This window comes from Poromitra crassiceps, assembly GCF_964638095.1.
Source record: "Poromitra crassiceps genome assembly, chromosome: 4".
Taxonomy (NCBI): domain Eukaryota; kingdom Metazoa; phylum Chordata; class Actinopteri; order Beryciformes; family Melamphaidae; genus Poromitra; species Poromitra crassiceps.
In genome coordinates this window covers 60,583,777-60,604,224 of record NC_139626.1, presented here as the reverse complement: position 1 = coordinate 60,604,224, position 20,448 = coordinate 60,583,777, and the positions used below count along the sequence as shown (strand labels likewise).

The window sequence follows — 20,448 nt, the reverse complement described above, 5'->3', positions numbered from 1 at the left end:
TCAAGGGGATGTGAATGATAAGATGGATGGAAGCTGGAAGCCACGGGGAGTTTGTGATCCAGGCCGAGCAGACAGACGGGCTGACAGACAAGTGGTGCAGCAGAGAGGAGAAGAATCTTCAACACAGAAGAAACAGGAAGCCTACAGGCAGGGCTGATTTTACACTTCATGGGCCCCTGGGCTATTCATCTCTGCAGGGCCCCCCCCCCGTTGGGCGCCGCCGAAAAAAAATTTGAGTGTTTTTTTTAACCTTTTTTAGCCGTATTTAAAGGAATATCTCATTTTAAATCAACATTAGGATTATACTGTTGTGATGTCATTATTCAGTATCTTCTCCTTTTCTCACTAACTTTCATGTCACCACCTGCTCTCCTGTCAGCATTCTAACTTACAAACACAAACTGTAGGTTTAGCCATCATGTTCTTTCATAAACAGCTTGATTGGAAAGAAAACATTGCCACTGAGATGTCACAACAAGCACTTTTATTATTATTATTTAGTATTTATTATTGCTGTTATTATTACAGTGCACACACACATTCTCACAATTATTGCACAAATCAATCAAGCAGTATTCAAGTCTGTTCGTACCTGAAATGTCTTCTTCCTGACTTTTGCCGTGGCAAAGCGTTTGACTAGAGTGGTGAAGTCCAATGTTCTAACAATGTCACTTTCCAATGACATCAATGTCAAGTGGGTGAGCCTTTCCTCCTCTCGCTGTTCCGACCTCCCCTCTCCCAGCCCCCATGCCTAAACCTAACCTCCCCCAGACCCTAACCCAAAACCTAACCTCTCCCACCCCCACGCCTAAACCTAACCTCCCCCAGACCCTAACCCAAAACCTAACCTCTCCCACCTCCACGCCTAAACCTAAGGTCGGCATTGCGAGTGGTCGGCATAGCGGGTGGACACCATCTCACAGTGGAAAAAAAATTGAATGGCGTCAGTAAAAAAAACATTTTTTGCGAAGACCCTGGACAGGGGGCCCAAAAAAAACCATCAAGGGTCCCCAAAAAAAAAAAAAAAAAAAAAATTTTTTTTTTTTTTGGGCCCCTTGATGTCCCGGGCCCCGGGCTTCAGCCCGGGTAAGCCCGTTGGTAAAATCGGCCCTGCCTACAGGCACAAGAAACACTGGGAAAACTCAGGTAAACTGTCTGGAGCAGCCAAGAGACTGAAAACTCAGGTAAACTGTCTGGAGCAGCCAAGAGAGTGAAAACTCAGGTAAACTGTATGGAGCAGCCAAGAGAGTGAAAACTCAGGTAAACTGTATGGAGCAGCTAAGAGAGTGAAGACTCAGGTAAATTGTATGGAGCAGCCAAGAGAGTGAAAACTCAGGTAAACTGTCTGGAGCAGCCAAGAGAGTGAAAACTCAGGTAAACTGTATGGAGCAGCCAAGAGAGTGAAAACTCAGGTAAACTGTATGGAGCAGCCAAGAGAGTGAAGACTCAGGTAAATTGTATGGAGCAGCCAAGAGAGTGAAAACTCAGATAAACTGTATGGAGCAGCCAAGAGAGTAAAACTCAGGTAAACTGTCTGGAGCAGCCAAGAGACTGACAACTCAGGTAAACTGTCTGGAGCAGCCCAGAGAGTGAAAGCTCAGGTAAACTGTATGGAGCAGCCAAGAGAGTGAAAACTCAGGGAAACTGTATGGAGCAGCCAAGAGAGTGAAAACTCAGGTAAACTGTCTGGAGCAGCCAAGAGAGTGAAAACTGAGATAAACTGTATGGAGCAGCCAAGAGAGTGAAAACTCAGGTAAACTGTCTGGAGCAGCCAAGATAGTGAAAACTCAGGGAAACTGTATGGAGCAGCCAAGAGAGTGAAAACTCAGGTAAACTGTCTGGAGCAGCCAAGAGAGTGAAAACTCAGGTAAACTGTCTGGAGCAGCCAAGAGAGTGAAAACTCAGGTAAACTGTCTGGAGCAGCCAAGAGAGTGAAAACTCAGATACACTGTATGGAGCAGCCAAGAGAGTGAAAACTGAGATAAACTGTATGGAGAGGCCAAGAGAGTGAAAACTCAGGTAAACTGTCTGGAGCAGCCAAGAGAGTGAAAACTCAGGTAAACTGTCTGGAGCAGCCAAGAGAGTGAAAACTCAGGTAAACTGTATGGAGCAGCCAAGAGAGTGAAAACTCAAGTAAACTGTATGGAGCAGCCAAGAGAGTGAAAACTCAGGTAGGAGTAGCCAAGAGAGTGAAAACTCAGGTAAATTGTATGGAGCAGCCAAGAGAGTGAAAACTCAGGTAAACTGTCTGGAGCAGCCAAGAGAGTGAAGACTCAGGTAAACTGTATGGAGCAGCCAAGAGAGTGAAAACTCAAGTAAACTGTATGGAGCAGCCAAGAGAGTGAAAACTCAGGTAAACTGTATGGAGCAGCCAAGAGAGTGAAAACTCAGGTAAACTGTCTGGAGCAGCCAAGAGAGTGAAGACTCAGGTAAACTGTATGGAGCAGCCAAGAGAGTGAAAACTCAAGTAAACTGTCTGGAGCAGCCAAGAGAGTGAAAACTCAGGTAAACTGTATGGAGCAGCCAAGAGAGTGAAAACTCAGGTAAACTGTATGGAGCAGCCAAGAGAGTGACTACCATTGGTGGTACCAGTGAAGTGGAACAGTTACAAAGCAGGATTTCCGGTATGGCGGCCAGCAGGGCCGTAGCCAGAGTTCCGAAATAGGGGAGGTCCAGCAAGGGGAGGCGGATTCGCCGAAAAAAATTTGAGTTTTTTTTTTCCCTTTTTAAGCCATATTTAGAGTAATATATCATTTTAAATCAACATTAGGATTATACTGTTGTGATGTCATTATTCAGTATATTCTCTTTCATGTCACCACCTGCTCAGCTCTCCTGTCAACATAATTGTAACTAACAAACACAAACTGTTTTAGCCAAATTCATATCAAAATGACACCTACAAACACAGGTACACAACCCAAGCCGTACACAACACACAAAGTCATCATCGATAATAAAAAAAACATACAGAGGGACATTTATTTATTCCTGATAGGAACGATTGAAAAATAAAATAAAATATATTATGTTGTTTTTAACTTTACACCACCTCTTTTTGTTACTTATTGGGTCATGAAACTGAAACCATGCATATACTGTAGCCACCTGCATACCTGACTTCGGGAGCTTGGCAATTGGCATCATGCATGATTAGCCAGTAGCATCCCAACGTGTCACACAGGTAACATTACTTAAGAGACAGACTAGACACTTACTTTCTTGGTTGTTGCTAAAAAATCTGTCAGTGTCACTCACTGTCTGTCGTTCACTCGCTCACTGTCTCGCAGGTCGCTCACCTTCAATTATCTCGCCAGGCAGACAGACAGTCATCACTCACCACCATGCTGCTGCTCTCTCGGAATCAAGTTACCGCGGACGCGGCGTCAGATGACTTCCTGCCTGACCTGCCTTTCGTTTCAAAATAAAAGCGATCCCGTGTTTTTCATGCTTTTCCATGCAGATTGTTTTATAAAAAAAAAAAAAAAAAAAAAAAAAAAAATTCTCTCTGAAATATTAGGGGAGGTCCGGACCTCCCCGTCCTCATAGCTAGCTACGGCCCTGGCGGCCAGGTAGACGTGGCAGGTGGAGCGGAGCCCGTTTCGGCATGAACATGTAAAAAACTTTGTAATTCTCCGTTTTAATTTACAAATTTGAAGTCTGGTAAACTCATTTAATAAGCTCCGAAAATATCGCTGGAGAAAATGTCGGATTCGAATGGCATATTCTACTAGATTGAAGAAACAAACAATTAACGCCAGCATGGGAGTGGACCCAGCGAACATCGATATGTCAACGCTTCTAAATGAAATGCGCGCAGGGAATAAGAACATATCCCTGGAAATAAAAGGTGTCATTACAGAGGTAAAGAAAATCCAGAATGAAATGACTATGTTTGGAAAACGCATGGCGGAGATTGAGCAGAGACTTAGCAATGAAGAGGACGCCAATATTGGACTGAGGGGTGTTGTGAAGAGCCAGGGAGACACCATAAAGAAACTGGAAATAAAAATTGAGGACATGGAGAATAGGAGCCGTCGCTCCAATCTACGTTTTCACGGCTTTCCAGAAAGTTGCGGCACCCGCGAGTTGGAGAAGTTCCTGGAGAAAACTCTGCCTGAGCTGTTGGGCCGAGATAAATTGCCAACTTTTCCTACTATAGAACGGGCACATCGAATCGGACCACGAGCGGAGGAGGGAGGTAAACCCAGAAGTATTATTGCCAAATTCCTCAACTACCGGGAGAAGGATAATATTTTGCGCCTGGCTTTCCAAACAAACAAAGCCAACCCTTTGCTTTTCGAGGGACATAAGATTTTCATCAGCGCGGACATGTCCACGGAACTATACCAAAGGCGTAAGAAATATGCCATGGTGAAGAAACTGCTTTGGGAAAAACACATCCAGTTCTCATTTCGCTTTCCAGCAGAGCTGCGTGTAAAATGGAAAGAGAAGGACATGGTGTTCAACTCGGCTGAAGAAGCAACCAAATTCGTGGAGAGCATTGGCTCATAATTAATAATTAGGCTACTGAAGCAATGGGTCCAGACCTACCCTTTTTTTTCTCTTAGTTTTCTTCTTTTTATTTTATTATTATTATTGTTATTTTTCTCTTAATGGGCTTTGAGAAGAGCCCTATAGACAGCTCAAAATCATGACTGTGAGTATTCCCACTGAGGCCTTCTCGTTTTTTTTTTTCGTTTTTTTTTTTGGATCGCATCAGACTGTGACTATAACTTGGGAAGTTATCAGCATTGCTCTAATTCAGCCCAGTAGGCTACTTATCTTTTTCCTTATATATATTTTTTTTCTGGATTTGTGTGTGTGTGTGTGTGTGTGTGTGTGTGTGTGTGTGTGTGTGTGTGTGTGTGTGTGTGCGCGTGTGTGCGTGCGTGCGTTCCTTCAATGAGACGGATGAAGTTTGGTGTGATTTTCAACTCACTGCTGGTAGCAGAGAGGAAATCTGAGTGAAATCTAGTACTAAACAGGTGTGGTTATGAGGTTGACTTGTTTTGTGGCCGAAATGAACAAACTGGCTTATGTCGTGCCTACAATAAGCCTCAACAGGTTACTCTCAGGTCAGAAGGAATTTCTTTGTTTGATATTTTCTTTTCTTTTTTCACTTTCTTTGTATTTATTATTATTATTATTATGAGTATTATTATTATGAGTATTATTATTATGAGTATTATTATTATTAGTATTAGTATTAGTATTAGTATTAGTATTATTATCATTATTATTATTGTTATTATTATTTATTTATTTAACAAATAAATAGACCTAAGGAAACTGGTTAGGAATAAGCCAAGCAATAGCAGACCCATGATGCATTTTTTGTATTTTGTTTGTTTGTTTTATTTACTTTATTATCTCTAACTTTCCCTGCAGGGCTGATAATTTGTTATTGATTTAGAATTTTTAAGAGGGAAAAATCAGAATAAACTTGAGCAATTATAAAAAATAAAAAAAAATGTCTCAGTTTATATTGCTGCTTGTCTGCTTGCGGTCAAAGCAGTTCATTTATCTTGATTCAGATTTAGATTTTGATGGTGATGGGGATGATGATGATGATGATTATTATTATTACCAGACTTCATCTATTCCTTCTTCTTTTTTTTTCTCCCTTTTCTTTTCTTTTTTTTCTTTTCTTTCCCCAATATTTTATTTTCAATATTCTATGAAATAATACATACAACTAATAATACACAAAACATTTATTTTGTTGCTTAAGTTTTCATGATAGTTATAGAGGAATATCTAAAATAAGGTTGTGTAATTATAAGACAAGTGCTCATATTTACAGTGTTGTTGGTCGGCTGGCTTAAGAAGCTGTTTACTCTAATTGTTTATTTTGTTTATTATTATTACTGTAATCATTATGTTTTATTATTTTATTTTGTTTCGTTTTACTGACTTATTATAGATTCAAAAAAAAAATTGTTTTTGATCTGAGAATTACAAAGATGAAATTTATATGTATTATATTAGGAGGTGCCAGGGGTGTCCATAAGGTAGCTCCCACCTGTACAGAGGTACAGGTGAATCATGCAGGAGACTTCAAAAGGGTTGGGATCGGGGTGGTGGGTGGGTTTATGTTATATGTTATGTGTTTTATGTTATGCTAGGGCCAGCTACAACTTAGTTAAGCAGGTTATATCTGTACTTCTACTTCCACCCTTTATGGAGAACTCTGCCATACCCATGTTAAGTAAATCCCTTTATAGTAAAGCAGAATAGATGATGGATCTCAAATTTACAACATGGAATGTCCGAGGAATCAACCAGCTGGTTAAAAGACGCAAGGTGTTATCATATTTGAAAGAGCATAAAGTAAATATCTGTTTTTTACAGGAAACACATCTTTCAGCAGCTGAGAGTAAGAAACTTAAAGGTGGATGGGGAGGGTTGACTTTTTCCTCAACTTTCAACTCCAGATCCAGAGGGGTATCAATTTTGATAGATAAAGGAGTTCCTTTTAAACTGGAAGAAATATTATCTGACCCAAATGGGCGTTTTATTTTGGTTAAGGGCCTTCTTGCTCATCAAGAAATTGTTCTGTTAAACTGTTACTGCCCCAATCATGATGATCCCACGTTTATAAATTACTTGATAGTGAAATTGTCCTCTTACCGGGGGTCTATTGTTTGGGGTGGAGACTTCAATTGTGTACTACATCAACAGCTAGATAGATCTGCTCTTCGGAAACAACCTCTCTCCAATATGGCTAAATCGTTAATTGAAAACATAAAAGATATAGGCTTATGTGAGATATGGAGAACAATGCACCCTACCAGGAGGGAATACTCGTACTACTCCCAAGTGCATAATTCTTACTCAAGGATTGATTTTTTTATGACAAATAATGCTCTTTTAGATTGTATTTCAGAATGTGAGTATTTGCCTAGAATTATATCTGACCACTCACCGTTGTTATTAACTATACAATTTAAGACGGTTGTAGCTCCAACAAGGGCATGGCGTTTTAACACCATGCTATTGTTGGATACAAAATTTGTGGAGTTTATGAATACTCAGATTGATATTTTCATGGAAGCTCATCAGAACCAGGATACTTGCCCTTGCCCCATTCTTATTTGGGAAACCTTTAAAGCTTTCTGTCGAGGATGCATTATTTCATACTCTTCCCATGTGAAAAATACACTTAATAGTCATATAATGGCACTAGAAAGAGATATCAAGGAGCTGGAAACTAAGCATAGCATTGATAAGGATGATGTTACTTTGCAGCAATTGAATAGTGTAAAGCTAAAGTTTAATATCCTAAATACACGAGCAGCTGAAAAGGCAATCTTGAAAACAAAACAGAGCTATGTGGAGCATGGTGAAAGTTCAGGCAAGTTACTTGCTTGGCAAATTAAAAAGATGGAAGAGGAAAGAGCAATCCATAGTATTAGAGGCTCTGATGGAAGTATTACAATGGACCCGGTATCCATAAATAGGACTTTCAGATCATTCTATCAAGAGCTTTATCAGTCTGAGAATACTGGCTCCTTAGAGAGCATACAATCATTTTTAGATGGAATAGTCTTCCCTACAATATCAGAATCAGATCAAATAGATTTAGACAGAGATATTTCTTCTGTGGAACTTGTAAAAGCTATAGATAAGTTACAAAATGGTAAATCTCCTGGTAATGATGGTCTGCCTATTGAGTTTTACAGGTGCTTTCTATCTAAGATCGTGAATCCATTTAAAAACATGATTATGTCTGCTATTTCAAAAAACAAACTACCCGAGTCCCTTACACTAGCTATCATTACCCTTTTAAAAAAGAAAGATAAGGACCCATTACTCTGTGCCTCAATGAGACCTGTATCACTTCTGAATGCTGATTATAAAATAATTGCTAAGGTGCTTGTACAGCGATTAGATACAGTTATACAGGGTCTTATACATTCAGATCAGACAGGGTTTATGGGAGGTAGGCTATCCTCGGATAACCTTCGGAGATTCTGTAATGTGATTTCACATACTCGTGATGATAGGTCTCCCATGGTGGTAGTAGCAATAGATGCCGAAAAGGCGTTTGATAGAGTTGAATGGAACTATTTGTGGGAGGTATTACGTCACTTTAATTTCGGCCCAGTATTTATATCATGGATTAAATTACTTTATCAGTCTCCGAGGGCATCTGTAAAAACCAATGGGCAGACGTCTGAACCTTTCTTCCTGGGAAGAGGCACAAGGCAAGGATGCCCTTTGTCTCCCTATCTGTTCGCTCTCGCGGTGGAGGCTTTAGCAATTATGATCAGGTCACATGATAGGATATTGGGTATAAGTATTGGAGCAGAATCTCATGTCATCTCGCTATATGCAGATGACATTTTATTATATCTTTCCAAGCCAGAGCAGTCTATACCTGCTCTTTTAGAATTATTAGAAAGATATAGACTATCTGGTTTTAAAGTCAACTGGGAAAAAACTGAAATTATGCCTATTTCTAACTGTGACTACACCTCACTCCAGAGACAGTTTAAATGGAAATGGACCCAGAAACACATAAAGTACCTGGGTGTCTTGATCTCAAATAACCTGGATGAAATTTATAAACTTAATTATTCTCCAGCATTGGATAACATAGAGGTAGATCTCAAACGCTGGCAGACGCTTCCAATATCCATCTTAGGCCGGGTGAATATATTAAAAATTAGCATTTTACCAAAATTAACCTACTTATTCTAGGCAGGACAAACCCACCTCTCTAACCACGCTGTAATGTAATCACTATGGGAGATTTCTGCATTCTGGGCTCATTTCAATCTAGTATTAAACATACTTTCGGGTCATGTTTAAATAAGAACACGGCTTGTATCGATAAATATGCACCATCACTACTACAAAATGAAAAAATAATTTTGAAAAAGGCCGAAATTATAAGTTAAATCAAGCTCTGTTTAGAGGAGCAAATGCAGCGTTTCAGCCCGCCTGGAGAAAAACGGCACAACAAACAATCGTCACTCCTCGCCTTTAAGAGTGGATTCCAAACTGGATTTTTTGATTTGTCCTTTGGTCTGCCACTTAAATTATAGCCAACCCCTGTGTACACGTCATGGTGAATGGTTCCTTTTGATTTGTTTGGGTTATACCGACGAAAATCGCATCATTTCCCTTCATTCGCCTCGCCACTAACTTCAACTTTGAGGAACCAGCGATGTGAACACATGAAATTGTTCGCAAACTTGTCCTCTAAAACATTGTCGAGTCAGTTTTCGTTTTTCGTTTAGGGTTTTTTTGTTATTCGTGTCAAAACGTGCAGTGACTGTGCGGCATGTAAAAATCCCCCCTGCTTTTTCCTCATTTAGCGCGAGAGAGCAGAGCACTGAGAGCAGAGCAGAGTAGCTGCGGCTGGGCTGCTCCCGCTCCCCCTCCCCCTCCCCCCCTCCCCCTCCTCTCTCTCTGCACAATCAAGTCAGTGGTGCAGTGCTTCTCAATGTGGGGAGAGGATTCAAGATTCTCTGTTGTCTCTCTCAACCTAATATATATGGAATTCTGAACAAAATAATATCTAGGCTACATTAAAAAAAATCTGATTTGCATCTGAGAAACCAAATTTCATCATATTGGGGGTCCATGGCCCCAATGTGAACTAAATTAGGAGTCCTTAATATGAAAAAGGTTAAGAATGATTTACAGAAACACAATGCCATGGGTATTCCCTTTCCCTTCCTTTTATTTCTATTTATGATGAGGCAGGATTTGGTTTATCAATAATACATATAATTTAATCTTTTTTTCTCGACGCACCTCCCACACACACACCCCCTCCCAAAACTGTTAGACACACTGTTTTACATACATTCTATTCTGCTCCTCATGAATATCTATATATATTTTTAGGCTACATAAAGTAGTCTGTACAAATGTTATAATGTATAAGCTCACAGAATAAACTTATGTATGACAGTATGAATAGATGTAGCCTACAAATAAGCAAATTGCCTGGATTATCATACATTGTTCTGATACAATACATTTCTTAATTAGCCTGGCTTTTGACTATCTGACACATTGTTTTACACATTTATCCATCTATTGGTAAACATGGAGGAATTCATGTAGGCCAGGGATACTCAACTTGCTTTGACCAGGGGCCACTTTTGCAAAATGACAGGAGGCGAGGGGCCAGTTAATAAACTAAGTTTAATAATATTATTTTCTTCTGTAGTGGATTGTAGTCCCTCCCTCATAACAATAAACAAGAAAAGTTAGAAATTCAGTTTGGTCACTTCAATTCAGTTCTCAAATCTGTTCAGAGTAAACCCTCTTCATAAATAAAGGCTCTCTCCAAAAAGAAAATGAATCAAACATCTCTTAGATGGGGGGCCAGTCGTGGGCCGCATCTGGCCCCCGGGCCACAAGTTGAGTATCACTGATGTAGGCTATGCACACAGTTATCTTCAGAGGCAGTGGAGGTGCGACCCATCTGACTTTGTCAATGTGAACTACAGTAAATGATCTTTGATTAAAGCCCCAATCCATAATTGCAGTATTATGCTCCAGTTAGCTGAACATGAATTTCAAATGCATTTTGAGACTATATAGAGGTTTCATGTTAAACAGAGCTGTATGTTAACTCATTGAGTGCCAGCCACTTTTGGAGAACGGACGCTCCCAGTGCCAGAGTTTCAGAGCGTTTTCAGTGATTTCTCGAGGCCCACAGAATATTGTGTGATATTACTATGTAAACACCGAACATGCACAAAGAACAATGAGACTCTATTGTATCAGGAGCAAAAAAAAGTTTATTGATATCATTTTCCGTTCTTTAGTTATCAGCCGGAGAAGATAGGTCAAAAACAGCAAAAACAGGCGTTTCCATCTAGAAGCTGAGATATTGAGCCTTTTGTGAAATTAAGCATTTCAAGCAAATCACTGACTCTGAAGCTAATATTTTCTGACCTGAAACATCTGAACAGTAATTTCCTTCAATATAACAGCACCCCCACCCCCCTACTGCAAACTCCTCCTCCGTGGGTGTGTCTCTGGTGGCTCTGCTCGCTCTGAGTGCTGCGTGTGTCAGGCGAGTCTCTGCTGCCTGGATGGCGGCCGCTCGTCAGGGGAGTCTGGATCGGGCTCGCTCGTTTCTGGGGTTTCGGTTGTGAGCTGGGATGAAGCTGCGTCCGATTCTGGGCTTTCTGGGCTTTCTGCTGCGCGTTTCAAAGTGTGCTGCACCCAGAGTCTATTTTCGGAGCCCCCCACCATTGTGCGCCGGCTCCCAGCACGACAGCGAAAAGCCAAACCATTCTCATGAGAATGGTTTCATCACGGCTTTTTCTGCTGTTTTTACTCAACTTTCTCTAATCTGGAGAGCACTGTCGCCACCTAATGGGTTGGTAAAATAGGTTATACACATTCAACATGCCCCAAAATTTTACAGGAGATATATTAGGCTTTGATCCACGTCCCACCGTCAAAAAACGCAATTGACGAACATACTCGTCCTTGGCACTCTACGTTAGTATTTGAATTGACGAACATACTCGTCCTTGGCACTCAATGAGTTAAGTTATCATGGGTTAGGAAAGTTGTAAAATACCTATTTCTAAGGCTAACTAAGTATCTGTGTAACTAGATCTGACATGTCTTGATAACTAAAACCTTTAATTTATGCTAAATGTTGGCTAATGCATACATTAACAATTTAATAGACAAATGTGGTCTAGATCAGGGTTTTTCAACTGGTGGGTCGGGACCCAAACATGGATCGCGGGGCCGTTTTGAGTGGGGGGTAAATTATAATTCAAAAAATCTGATGCCGCGCTTTTAAATTGAAGGACATACCTTGAAGCAACATATGTCCTACTATGGTGAAGGCATGGCCCGCCCGACTCTGCCTCTGATTGGCTTACCCTGATATTTTACCCTAACCTTAAAGCCCCATTATGTAGTTTTTCTATTTTTAGGGAAACTGTGCCTCCACAGTTACAGATGCCAATAAATGCTACACTTCCCTGTTTGTACATTCAGATATCAGCATTATTTTACTGTTTCGGTTTATACTCTACTTTGCTAACTCTCTGCTATCTCTGCAGTGCTTCATAACTGATTCGCTGGTCGGGGGAATAACTCCAAATATCCCTAAATGTTATTGTTGCGACTTCTTTTAGTGAAATAATTCAGATTCTTGAAACTTAATGAACATCACCAGTTTAACTTGTTTAAAAAAAAACATATAGGCCTGTAATTAGTGGGTGGGCCAGCGGCAGGGCCACTGTTTGTATTTGCCAATATTGTTGTTCTTCTGGGAGGTTAAACTTCCCATGCATGAAAATAAACCAAACTTTGGACAAAGGTCCAGTCCCATGCCAAAACTTTGTCAACGCGAATTTGGCGCTAATAGTCCTGATGGTGGCGCTACAGTCTAAATTTTCAAAAATTGAAAATTCATAACAAATCAGGCATACGCGCTACCGCTTTACAACTTTCACCGAAATGTGGGACCAAGTCAGGAGAAATGTTTGTATACTGCAACCGATGGCCAATTATGAAGTCCAAAGACTGCAAAACTGCAGAAACTGTTAAACTCATTAAACCCTACTCCTAGCAGCAGCTATAATTCAAGTTAAGTCTGCCTTTTTATTTCACTTGATATCAGGCCGCTATGCGGCCTTCAAATCTAGTTTGGTGGGGCCCTGGCATCGTATTGTGTTGTGTGTGTAAGGTCTGGGTATTGATATGCATGTGTCCTGCACTCTGTTGGGATCCCAGCAGTGCACTCCACCAGTTTGAAGTTGATTGGATGAAATGTTCTCGAGATAAACCGCTTTTTGTGTTCCCAGTAGGTGGCGCTATACCGAATTGCACCAAATACGCCACTGAATTCCATCACGTCTCCTAAGCGTACTCCCCCAGTTTGATGTCGATGAGATGAATTGTTCAAGATAAACCACTTTTTGTTTGCCAGTAGGTGGTGCTATGCTGAATTGCACGGAATTCGGCACTGAACTCCATCAGGTCCTCCCAAGCGCATTCCCCAAGTTTGAAGTCAATCGGACAAACGGTTCTCAAGATAAACCGCTTTTTGTGCTTGCCAGTAGGTGGCGCTGTGCCGAATAGCACAAAATTCGGGCACTGAACTCCATCAGGTCACCCTAAGCGCACTCCCCAAGTTTGAAGTCAATCCAACAAATGGTTCTTGAGATTAACCACTTTTTGTGTTTGCCAGTAGGTGGCGCTGTGTCGAATTGCACAAAATGTGTCACTGCACTCCATCAGGTCCCCCTAAACACACTCCCAAAGTTTGAAGTCGATCGGACAAGTGGTTCTCAAGATAAACTGCTTTTTGTGTTTGCCAATAGGTGGCGCTATGCTGAGTCTGTGTGTGTTTGGGGGTGGGCTGGCGTGGTATCGGACTTACTTTTGTAACGCAAATTGTGACTGACACTGCCCGACGGCCCGCCAACCAATCCGACCTGGTGTGTGGACATGATGTGGTTTGCAGGACTTTCCAGGTGGTTTCCAGGACTTTCCATGTAGTTCCAGGATATTCCAGCACTTTCCAGGTGGTTCAAGGACTGTGCAACCTACCCATGACCCTCCCCAGATAATAACCCACTGCCATGCACATTTTCAGCCCAATCCGACCTGGGGTGTGGGCATGAGGTCGTTTCAAGGTGGTTTCCAGGACTTTCCAGGTGTTTTCCAGGATTTTCCAGGTGGTTCAAGTACTGTGCAACCTGCCCATGACCTTGCCAAGATAATAACCCACAGCCATGCAAATTTTCAGCCCAATCCGACCTGGGGTGTGGGCATGAGGTGGTTTCCAGGACTTTCCAGGTGGTTTCCAGGACTTTCCAGGATTTTCCAGGTGGTTCAAGTACTGTGCAACCTGCCCATGACCTTGCCCAGATAATAACCCACAGCCATGCAAATTTTCAGCCCAATCCGACCTGGGGTGTGGGCATGAGGTGGTTTCCAGGACTTTCCAGGTGGTTTCCAGGACTTTCCAGGATTTTCCAGGTGGTTCAAGTACTGTGCAACATGCCCATGACCTTGCCCAGATAATAACCCACAGCCATGCACATTTTCAGCCTAATCCGACCTGGGGTGTGGGCATGAGGTGGTTTCCAGGACTTTCCAGGTGGTTTCCAGGACTTTCCAGGATTTTCCAGGTGGTTCAAGTACTGTGCAACCTGCCCATGACCTTGCCCAGATAATAACCCACAGCCATGCAAATGTTCAGCCCAATCCGACCTGGGGTGTGGGCATGAGGTGGTTTCCAGGACTTTCCAGGCGGTTTCCAGGACTTTCCAGGATTTTCCAGGTGGTTCAAGTACTGTGCAACCTGCCCATGACCTTGCCCAGATAATAACCCACATCCATGCAAATTTTCAGCCCAATCGGAGCTGGGGTGTGGGCGTGAGGGGTGTTCCAAGACCTTCCAGGCATGAATTACATTTGACGTGAGGCCCACTTTTTCAGGCGTTTGGCAATGTAATGAGTGATTAATCCTAATTTCACTTTAAAATTTGATTTAAAACAAAAAAATGCACGATTTTGGCCAGGACACTTTTGATTTGTTGTTTATTGGCCATATACTAGTAAATATAACAAGATAGATGCATCATAAACTGTTAAAAATATGTTTTTCAGAAAAACACACAAACGGGTTTGTCCTCCCTACTTATTCCAAATGCTTCCTCTACAAGTTCCTGATTACTTTTTTAAGAAAATACAATCTTTATTCTCCTCTTTTATTTGGAATGGTAAAATCGCGAGAGTTCGCATAAGTGTATTGTATCTTCCATTTGAGTTAGGTGGGCTTGGCCTTCCTAATATTAAATTGTACTATTGAGCAGCACAATTAAAATCGTTAAAGCAGTGGTTTAAAAACCCTGGTGCATGGGCTAGAATAGAAAATAATGATGTATCATCTTTAGACTTAAACTATGCCCCTTATTGTCAAATGAAAAATCTCAGAAAAATAACTAGCAACTCAATTGTACTCAATTCTGTGAGAATATGGAACTGCGCTCATAAGTTTCTGAACTGGAATAAGCCTCTATCACCTTACACTCCTATATGGAAGAATCCAGCTCTGCCTTCTGTACTTGGTGATAATGTTTCAAAACAGTGGGCTGAGAAAGGCATCCTAACTGTGGCTTGCTTGTATGACAGTGGCGTTCTTCTCACATTTACACAGATTCAAGAAAGATATAATGTACCTAGCTCACAATTCTTTAAGTTTCTACAGTTGAGAAGTTTTATTCAGTCCACTCAGCAAACATTGGAGGAACCAAAGGCCTCTGTAATAGAGAAAATACTAATACAATCAGAGAAATCAACTAAATTATTATCTAGACTTTACAAAGGTTTGATGGAGGCTTTCCCAGACAATACTCTTTCTACTAAGGAAAAATGGCAGGGCGACATTGAGGAAAACATTGACGAGGAGGAATGGAGACAGATTTGTTCTAATATACACTCTGGCTCATATAACTGGAGACATAAACTCTTACAATTCAAGATTGTGCATAGAACATATTATACCCCAGAAAAACTTCATGCCATGCACTCAGAAATGTCCTTTTTGTGCTGGAGGTGCAAGAGACAAAAGGGCTCGCTTTTGCATATGCTGTGGTCTTGCTGTAAACTGACCCCCTTTTGGGAGGAAATATGTTTTGTTATCTCATCATGCTTGCAACTTAATCTAACGCCCACTCCTCGTCTCTGTTTACTCGCCAACTTTAATGTTGGTGATTGTCACCAAAAGAAATTTTGTAATCTTGCATTTATTGCTGCAAAAAAATGTATCGCTGTTGGCTGGAAGGCCTCCTATCCCCCAACACTGTCTCAGTGGAAGGCAGAGATGTCAGGCTATATCCCTCTTGATCATCTGTATTACAAAATGAAAGGAAAGCTTGACTTATATGACAAAATATGGACCCCTTATGTGACTTTTATGGAGAACTGCTAAACATCGGTTGAATTATGCTTTTCTACAAGACTACTGTGACATTCATTTACCGATTTCCTCATCTTCATATACTGTTTTTTTCTTTCTTCCCCTTTTTGAGATTCTTGAGATGTACGTATGTATGTAGGAGTATGTGTATGCATATATATGTGGATATACGTGTGTACAGTATGCGTATGTGTGTACATGTATGTATGTATATATATGCACATATATCTGTAGTTGCAACCCTAGCATTGTTTTGTCTACCGTGTCTGTTAAGTTGTATTGTCTTGTTTGTCCTGTTTTGTTATCTTGTTCCACCTGCTTGAGGGTATCATACATACATATAAAAAGCATACACATAGCACTGACTCTCACTCTGCGGTGAGTGGCTCTGGGGGAGGGCATGGCCCCCATAGTAACCCAGTTCCACCTCTGTGGGAGGAAACACTTTCGCAAATACAGGGAGGGCTGTGGGGTATGCTGCACATTGTAATGTATTGTATGATGTCTGTTTGTAACGCAAAAATAAAATAAAAAAATATATAAAAAAAAGAAAAAAAGAAGTGGAACAGCTGATGAGGTTCAGCGGTGCCACGCGGCTGAACCGTGACACAGACACAGGGAAACAGTTGAATCCCCCCACTAATAAGATGTTGAAACTTTGTGGAAGATTGGTATATATAATCTTGAACATTTATTTGATCATTAGAATGTTCGACAAATATTAATTAAATGTTAACTAATTCTTGAATATTCAGGTTGTTGAACATTTGTAAAGCATAGGTTGAGTGCATAGCTCATCTTCAACTCATTAATTCTGAGAATCACTGTTCATGAATTGCCACATCTATAGATCATCTGTTAAACATCTACAGACAAAGTTGAATTGATGAATTGTTGAATGTCAACTAATAAGCTGTTGAAACGTTACTAATACTCTGTAGACTATCTGTAGGCGGACTATCCAAGTAAAGTGTTACCGTTTAATTTAGTTAATTGGGATATTGTCTTGTCTGTTATGTCTCGACTCGTACCTATCCGCTGTTAGGGATATTAGGCCAGTCCCCTTTCGTTTCTCTCTGTTTTGTTTGTGTATTTGTCCTGCATCGTTTGTTTGTGCAGGATACTTGCATAGGATACTTGCAATGTATGTTTTTTGTGGGTCTCCACCAAAAGCTCTGTAAGCCTCCTCGGGGGCCCCTTTTTGCACACTTTATTTGTCTACACTTATGATGTACTGTATCACCCTGTCAAGTGTGTAAAATAAAATAATCTGAATCTGAATCTGAATCTGAATCTGTTCATACAAAAATAAAAATGTGGAAAAAATAGAATTTGTGACCCAAACCCATTTGGTTTTTTCTCCAAGTGAAATGCTTTATGGTCACTCACGATCCATTAGGTCGCTGGCTGGCTAGAACTTATAAGGATCTTTTTCAAAATGTCTATGGAGAGAATGAATGAGGATTTCTCTTCCGGACCAGGAGGCAGGCCCGCCGCACCCCATTACGCAGAGTACGCAGACTGCGTAGGGCATCATGTGACTGAGGGCACCAAAAAAAAAAAAAAAAAAAATTGGTGCCCTCAGTCAGGCCACTCACTGAACAGCAGGCCAGGCGCCGCCTACTGGTTTACTAGTGTTTTTATTACTTTATTCAGGGTTAAAGTGGGTGCATCTCATTGTAAAATTGGACTCGGCCCAAATTGGGCTTCAAACGGCCCAAATCTGTCTTCAACCGGCCCAAATCTGGCTTCAACTGGCCCAAATCTGGCTTCAAACGACCCAAATCGGGCTTCAAACAGCCCAAATCGGGCTTCAAACAGCCCAAATCTGGCTTCAAACGGTCCAAATTGGGCTTCAAACGGCCCAAATTGGGCTTCAAACAGCCCAAATTTTTCGTCGCCGCCCTTCGGACGCCGGCACGCACGTCGGCACGCACGTCGGCCCGTATCGGCCTGGCCTCCTTGGTATCTAATGCCCGGCCTGAATTATGATCCCAGTCCGCCCCTGCTTGCATGTACAGTTTAACAATCGCTTGTTTGCTGACATGTACAGTAATTCTAACAATTGTTTGTTTGCCACATGTAATGTAATGTGAGATACACTAGTATCCTTCATAATTAATGAATTTGCAGCCTTTCGTTTGACAGTTATTGAAAGTTTTGCGGGGGGGGGGGGGGGAGCACCACAAAACAATTACGCTTAGGGCATCCAAATGGCCAGCAGCGGCCCTGAGGAGACTGTTGAGCTCTATGGACACCCTGAGAGGCAAGTGGGGGGGGGGGGGTTATGGTGATCAATTTTCTATGTCTGATCTAAATAGTTTTCTCTCCTGTGTTTATGACTTGAGAACAGGTGAAGTGAAAAAAGGGGGTTTTGCCAGGATAATCTTTCTAAGTAACTTAATTTTTCTGTTAAATGTGTTTTTTTTCCCCATCTGTGTTTTTTGTTGTAATACTCATTTCGGCCACAAGAGTATAAGGGTACAAGCATCAATGGTACAAGCGTACAAGAGGGTAATGGTGCACTCTTGTGGCCGAAATGAGTATTACAAGACAACAAACAATTAGAAACCCTGACGGAAAGAACGGTGGCTCAGTGGCTAACACTGTTGCCTCACAGCAAGAAGGTCCCGGGTTCGAACCCCGGTCCGTCCCAGGTCCTTTCTGTGTGGAGTTTGCATGTTCTCCCCGTGTCCATGTGGGTTTTCTCCCGGTGCTCCGGTTTCCTCCCACCACCAAAGACATGTATGTTAGGGTTAATACTCCTGTCAGTGCCCCTGACCAAGGCACTGGCAAAAGAACTGAGTTGGTCCCCGGGCGCTGCACTGCGGCTGCCCACTGCTCCTAGTTCTAGGAAGGTTCCTAGTAGAGGATGGGTCAAATGCAGAGGATGAATTTCCCCAAGGGGATAAATAAAAGATAACTTAACTTAACTTAACTTATTTAACTTAACTTAAGAAAAGAAAGTGCCAAAACTTGTTTCCATCTGTCTCACAGATGGAAACCCAACCCCAGATGTAGAAAATGGATGACCAGATCCCCCCTCCTACTTGCCTCTTGGGGCTTCTGTTTGGTCTGGTTCTTGGCTCTGAGTTCTGACTCTGTTCCTTTGGCTCCATCTCGGCTCATGTCTCCTGCAGGTGGACGCCGAGTCTCAGGAGCTGGTGGACGGCTCTCTGATCGACCTGTGCGGCGCCACCCTGCTGTGGCACACGTCGGAGGGCCTGGCGCGCACTCCCACCGTCAAACACCTGGAGGCGCTGCGGCAGGAGCTGAACGTCGGGCGGCCCCAGTGCCCCGTGGGCTTCAACACACTGGCCTTCCCCAGCCTGCGCCGCAAAGGATGTGCCGGACGACAGTCAGCCGTGGGCCTACCTGCGCTGCGGCCACGTGCACGGCTACCACGCCTGGGGGGGGGGGGGGGGGGGGGGGGGGGGGGGGGGGGGGGGGGGGGGGGGGGGGGTTGCTACGGGGGCGAGGCGGAGGGCCGGGAGCGAGAGTGCCCCACGTGCCGCTGTGGCTGGGCTGCGAGGCCGGCTTCTACGTGGATGTGGCGCCCCCTACCAACGCCTTCGTCCCCTGCGGTCACGTCTGCTCAGAGAAGACAACCGCGTTCTGGAGGCAGGTCCCGCTCCTGCACGGCACGCGCACCTTCCACGCCGCGTGTCCGTTCTGCGTCCAGCAGCTGGCCGGAGACGCCGGCTTCGTCAGACTCATTTTCCAAAGCCCGCTGGACTAGGAAACACTCAGGGCCCGATCTTACGCCCAGTGCAAGAAAACACTCAGGGCCCGATCTTAGTTTCTAGCACTCAAAATCAAATTTTTTTCTTTTAATTACCATTCAGCGACCCAGTGGTAATTTGTGTGTGTGTGTGTGTGTGTGTGTGTGTGTGTGTGTGTGTGTGTGTGTGTGTGTGTGTGTGCTAGAAACAATCAAAGATAACGCCTGCCCTTGCCCTTGCCCTTGCAAGATAGGGCCCTCAGACTTTTGATTCGCTTTTGGACTTTTCTTCACTTCATTTAAGGTTAAATAATAAATATAATATAAATATATGTAAAAATAGAATACATTTAATATCAGCTATCGGGCACTCAATGTCATTCATCTCTGATTTGACGGAGGTTCCTAGTCTGACCACAGCTACAGAAAAACTGTAAAACCTGTAATGACACTTTAGTTTGCACATTTTATTTATCCGTTTAATTGTTCACTAATATTTTTTGTAAATTAATTCTTCATTTAGAGCTCAGTAATCGATCCGTTTCTCTGCCACTGAATAGGTGTGGTGAGTCACTCTGCCTTAACGAGCTGCTGACATGAAGAGAATCTCCTCAGTGTGGCTTTAATGGAGAGGTCTGGATGCTGTTCCAGAGGCTTCTCACCCTGATGAGAAAACTCTGGACAAAACATTGAATATTTGACTTTTTTTCTTCTTCATGAAAATGGAAAAGATATTGAATAACAGCACAAAATACTTGGTATCAGCAGCTTCAGTACAAACATATTACTTACACATAGG

At 42.3% G+C, this 20,448-nt stretch overlaps 1 pseudogene across 1 annotated transcript in view; it reads left to right on the top strand.

The window, feature by feature from the left end:
• Nucleotides 1–19,667, top strand: part of LOC310775884 (E3 ubiquitin-protein ligase pellino homolog 1 pseudogene) — a 41,596-nt pseudogene extending 21,929 nt beyond the window's left edge. The window contains exon 2 of the transcript in view: nucleotides 19,069–19,667. The product of the transcript in view is annotated as an E3 ubiquitin-protein ligase pellino homolog 1 pseudogene (transcript). The remainder of the gene's footprint in view (nucleotides 1–19,068) is intronic.
• Nucleotides 19,668–20,448: the final 781 nt, after the last annotated feature.